This window comes from Psammomys obesus, unplaced genomic scaffold, assembly GCF_907164565.1.
Source record: "Psammomys obesus unplaced genomic scaffold, mPsaObe1.curated_primary_1811, whole genome shotgun sequence".
Taxonomy (NCBI): domain Eukaryota; kingdom Metazoa; phylum Chordata; class Mammalia; order Rodentia; family Muridae; genus Psammomys; species Psammomys obesus.
In genome coordinates, this window is record NW_026596166.1 from 16,050,717 (window position 1) to 16,056,716 (window position 6,000).

Here is a 6,000-nt window from a genome sequence, read left to right on the forward strand (position 1 = left end):
TATTTTCCTAATGTTGCTGGATTTCAGTGTCCTTTTTATTTTTGTAATGTAGATGACGATGAAGGTTTCCTGTTAAGGGCTGTGAAGTTTAGAGGTCTGATTTCACTTATTACTACAAAGTAGTACACACATGCAAGTTATCTTTTCTCGGTGCAAGATCTCTTAAAGGACAGTGTGAAAAGAGATGAGTACTCATCATCCTTGGCATGGCCATTCTGAGTTACTGAAGAACTGTATGTGCATGTTCAAAAAATGCTGGATATTTTTATAATTATTATTACTTGTTTTGAATATGTTAGTACTTATGATCCTGCTGGCTCCTCTCTCTTAGCTGTGGTTCACAGATACTCCATAGAGGATCTGTTGCACAATCATCTTACATCTGAGAAGCTTTCTAATGGCACCTCTTGATTAAAGCACATTTAACATATTACAACTTCATAAAGCACCCTAGCCAGAGAGATTGCCTCATTACATGGCATCGAAATTTAAAGTGCGGCTTTTATTATCAGTCCTCAGAGCAATGGCTAAGAACTTTTTTGCTACTATGGTAAGCAGAATATAGACAGTGCCTGACCTCCAGTATCTGCGGGTTGGTTCAGACATTTTGAATCTTGTTCAGCTTGCATAAGGGTGCACTGTATTTGTTTTCTGTTCTGTGTAGTACAGATTTCACAGGAAGATGGAGTATAGTTTTAGGGATCACTTTCAAGGAATAAAAGGTCAGCCAAAGCGGCTTGAGTGGAGGCACATTTTTCTTAAGCGTTCAGTGAAATCTCACAGACTTTGAGAGCATGACTGGAAATATGCAAGTGCCATGAGCCTAGGGCTTTAAGATGTGCTCTTTCCTTCTGTGTGGCTGCCTGGTCTTTCTCGCTCATCTTGGGACAAGGGCAGTTTCTAAGACATTTGTGGTGACCACGCTCCCGATATTTGTCTTCTTGCACAATCATTTCCCCTTCAGTTTGGGCTGGACTTATTGATCTGTTTTTACAGTTAGAAGTAACTGCATACCACTTTGAAGTTAGGTTTAAAAAGATGACTTCAATCTTCTCTATGTGCATTTTCTCTTTCTCTGAAGACATTTTCTGGGAAAAGAAATTGACATTTTCTGCAGAAAGGATAGCCTGCCTAGTGAGTTTAGGATAGTCCATTGTGTGGAGAAGAAATGAGGCCCTCCTCCAACAGTTTCTGAGGCACTGACTTCTTCTGTATAAAATCCCATAAGTAGCAAAAGTCTGACAATAATTTGAGCTTACCAGTGGGTGTCTTATCTTTGGTTAAGTTGATGAGTCTTGAAATAGTTAAATTCCTAGTTTATATCCTGGTCAAACTCTGAGATACTTTAAGAGAACATCACCTAGCCAAACCTCTTTAGATTCCAGAACTTCAGGAACCGAGATAGTGCACATTTGATGTTTCAGTTGCTGACTTTTGTAGTTTGCTATTCAGCAATAGGTAGTACCTTCGTGGTGCCAGGAAGTTGAGTGCTGTTACAATGAAAATATAAAATATGGGTCTGGCTTTGGAAACAGACACTGTTTTTTTTTTTTTTGTTTGTTTTTCTTCTTTTTTTTTGTTTTGGACAAAGTGTTAGTGAAAATCTAAGTAGCTTAAAGAAAACTGCCAATAGGGACCTCTTGGTTATGTAGAAGAGTCAGTTCTGGCAACTAGTGAAAGGGTAAAGAAAACCTTTTCATATAGGGGTAAAGACAGCCATAGTGTTGCGGTAGTGATGAGGAAAGCGTGCTTTGTGAAGTGGTTAATGGCCATGCATGGGCCAGGAGGAGTGAAATCTAGGTAAAGATAGTTGGACACAAATGAACCAAAACCTATTGTAAAAATGTTTTTTTTTTCCTAGAGGAGAGAACTCAGAATTTTTTTAATTTTTAAAATTTTAATTTATAATAAAACCCAAAGCACTATCAACTAGAATGAGAACAGCACTCTAAAGATGAAGTGAAGAGAATCACTGTCAGAATATCAAATAATATTTCAGAATGATCACAGGTTATACCCAGGTACTACTTAGTCATACAAAAGGCATTTAATAAGAGAATAATGGCTTACCTTCCAGAGTCTCAAAGTGAACTAACAATACCTCCAGAAAGCTGAAGCTCGTTGTCCCTCAGCTGATTCATCCAAGGCTCATAGAAGAGAAGAGTTCATAGCTAGATTAATGTTACTTCTGTTAAGTGGAGCGAACCCTAGCATGTTGCACAGGGAGTTCACAAAGTTCCTTAAAGAGTCATATATTCAGAAATACCAGCAGCTTAGACTCTGGCAACAGACAGTGTGGGAGGAAGATGCTTTGGGTCCTGGATGGAATGAGATTATGATAGCTTCTTGGCTTCAGACATAAGCTCCTTTTCACAGAAAGAAAGAAAGGTTCAGACTCAGAGGGTGGCAACAACTAAGGTGGAGTTGAGCCAGGGAAATTTATCTTACTGCCTTGAAATCTACTCAAGAACGTTGCAATGTTTGCCAGCTGGATTGTAGACTTCCACTTTTTGTCCCATTTTCTCCAAAAGGTTAATGTATGCGTGTTATGTGACAAAACTTTTCCCGGGAAGATGAGGCATGCATGGCTACTTATCTACTCACCCCAAATACAGATCCCGTGACAGACCACAGTATGGAAACCGCCGAAGTCCGATTTGGTGAACCAATGAGGTTTGCTGGGGTTTTTTACAGGAATATGGATGTGGGGTCATTACAGTAGCAGAAATTACTCAAAGACAGCGGCCTCAGTACAGCCCACCCCAGCACAGGTGACAACTCACAGAAGCCGCCGCCCACTCTGAAGAGCCTGCAGGCAGCTCAAGAGATTGGCGAGGATCCTTTCCAGATGCCTTAGTTGGTCTAAAATACTGTTAGGAAGTGGAAGCTGGTTTTTGTTTCTTCCAGGTCACTGGTCTGATCTCAAGAACCTTGCTTGCAACTTGTCTTGTCTGCCTCTTTGTAGCTCAGCTTCTTTCAGTCTGACGGAGATTCTCAGCTTTGATTGCCTATTCTGGGAAGGAAAGACTTAGTGAATTCATTCTGTTTCATAGACTTCCTGAACCTATTTCGAGTTAATTATCTTCCTGTTTAAGGAGCCTCTTACAGGATGGAATGTTTTAATATCAGAGGGGGCTTTTACGCAATAGGTTTTGTTGTTGTTTTGCTAATAATAATAATAATAATAATAATAATAATAATTATATATATGTATATATATATATATACACACACACATACATACACAGAGTAGGGCAGATAACTTGTCTCATTAATTTCATGCCTGTAGATCAAGAGAATTTGCATTTCAAGAGCTAGACTGAAGGAACTTCTCTAGTGAAGCTTTATCAATACTTGGACCTAACTTATATAGCAGGCTTTGAATGAGTTGAGGGAATGTTTCATGTGAGGGATGTGTGAGTCCCTAGGGTTTATCAGGTAGACTGTGCAGGCAACCCATGGGGAGGCTGTCATGGACCCCCTTGTCAGAAAATTGTGCCCTGCCTTGTGAGCATGGGCTGTACCTAATGCCTCAGAAAAGGGGTAAGATGTTACTTTTGGTGCATTAGATTCAGCAATATTTAGCCCTTCCTCTGAGTGTTGCTCTCTCCCTCCCTCAAAGTTCTGATTCTAGGCGAAGTAAACTGGTACCAGTGAGCAGATCTAAGGAGAAGAGAACATTGCTTAGTAAGAAATCAAGACTATTAAGGGGTTCAATCTGTGAAGAGATGATCTTGACATCACAATAGTAGCCTTGAAATGGCTTCCTTAACTCTAAGCTCATCCTGGGCTCTGAAATCCCACACACCTATCTGACTACAGCATTTGGAAAGATCTGGAACCACAACCAACTAGCTTAATTCCTGGCTCTTAGAAACTTAGAGATCACAAATGTTTTAAGCTGTTAGGATTTGGAGTAATTTCTTATGCAGCAACAGGTAGCTCTTTCTGTGATGACTCATCTGTGATTGCTTTACTGGCTCATTAGATGAAAGACATTTGCTTTCTGGGTCCAATCTCAAATTTGAGATAAAACTCTTATCGACAGATTTTGGGGCAGATGCCCCATCTTGGCTCTTTTTCCTGTACCTGGAAATGATGGGACATGATGTGTGAAGAACTATATTCCTTAGGCTTGGGATTATGTTCTGATAATAATGAGAGGAAATTCAGGGCCTCTTCAGAATTACTGCTTTGAGAAAAGAAGCCTCAGAATGGTTTTATGTGTGATAACTACAAATCTAGGAGTTGCAGTGCTTTTGGAAGATTCAATATAGGCATTGTAGGATGCTACAGTGTTAATACTTTTATATATATATAAAAGTATATATCATATATATATGATGGAAGTTAATTTTCCCTGCAATAGAACAGTGCTTCATAAAGCTATTTCCACAGCATTTTCACAGAAAGAGTACAGTTGACCATATTAATTTTACAGGTATGACAACACATAAGATAAATAACTGGCATTGTCTGGTGAATCACTGGGCATTCCCCAGGGAGATGTTCTTCTTTATCAGAAGTGATTCCGAAGTATGTTAGACAGAAATGGTCTCACACTAAAGTTGCAGAGAAGGACTGCTATGTATGCCTACGGGCACTGAAGGGCTTAACGTTTTATGTTTCACAGGTGCTTTCTAGTGGCAAACTACAGTGATTTTTTTTTTAAAAGAATGTGTTGAGTTTAGAGTTGTATTGCAGTAATAAAGGATTGTCTTGTTGAAGGCCTTTTTTTTTTCTCCTTCTGTTTTATTAGGACTATCCCACAAAACACAGTGATGTGAATCTTTGGTTGAGGGATTGTAACTTCTATCTTGTAGTAGGAAAAAAAATCCAAACACACCTATTCATGCTTTTCATCTTTAGAAAAGTTAGACTGTGAGACAACTTGGGTAAAACATTTAGAAAAAAAATTAAACATATAACAGTGTGGGGTGATTTTAAATGTCCATAATGATATTCACCTGTAGCTGATAATCTAGTTCATATAATGTTGACACTGAAGCTAGTGTAGTGATATTCAGGTACAGATAAATTTACTTAAGTGTCTCATGAGTGTAGAACACTGGCTCAGGCCTTAGGAGCCCTAGGCTTCCAGGGATCTGGGAATCCAGAAGCTGGCCGTGAAGGCCTGGATGTGGCAATTTGGCTCTCAGACATTAGGTTTATTTCTACTTCGTGATGAAGGAGAAAACAGAGGCTGCTCTGTATATTGTTGGAAGATCCTGTGGAGCAAAGAATTTATGAAGGTAGGGAGGGTTGAAGGAATGAATGTGGAAAGACCATTGCCTGAGTCCACTCATGACCTAGGTTTCTGGAAACTTGATGCTTATTCTCATCTATGAGCTCTATTATTATTAAATTATTTTAAATGTAGTGTGTGTGTGTTTACAGGCTCTTGCTGTGCAGTCCATCCAGTCTCAAACTTGAAGATTCTTCTGTCTTACTTTCCAAGTATTAGCATTACAGGTATAACTCATGCTTGGCCAATCCTTTTATAAAAGTTAAAGTGTAGGCTTGCCTTTTAGGACCAAAGGAATTATAACTATGTAGCTCAAAGGCCATTTATAGTTAGATAATCTCTTTTTTCTGTTCCCTCAAAGAAGAATATACTGTAAATTCCCAAGAAAGAAGGTACAATTGGCCGTTTTAACAAACGGGCAGTCTAGACAACAGTTTGTTAAGGCAATATGGGCAATATGAAGAGTTAGGAATAAAGGACTAACAAAGCTCAGAATTTTAAAAATATAGTGGCAGAGATGGTGGTGATGGTGGTGGTGGTGGAGGTGGTGATGGTGGTGGTGGTGGTGATGGTGGTGATGGTAGTAGAGGTGGTGGTGGTGATTGTGATGATGGTGGTAGTGGGTGGTGATGGTGATGATAGTGGTGGTGATGGTAGTTGTGGTGGTGGTGGAGGTGGTAATGGTGATGATGGTGGTGGAGGTGGTGGTGATGGTGGTGGTGATAGTGATGATGCTGATGATTGTGGTGGTGGTG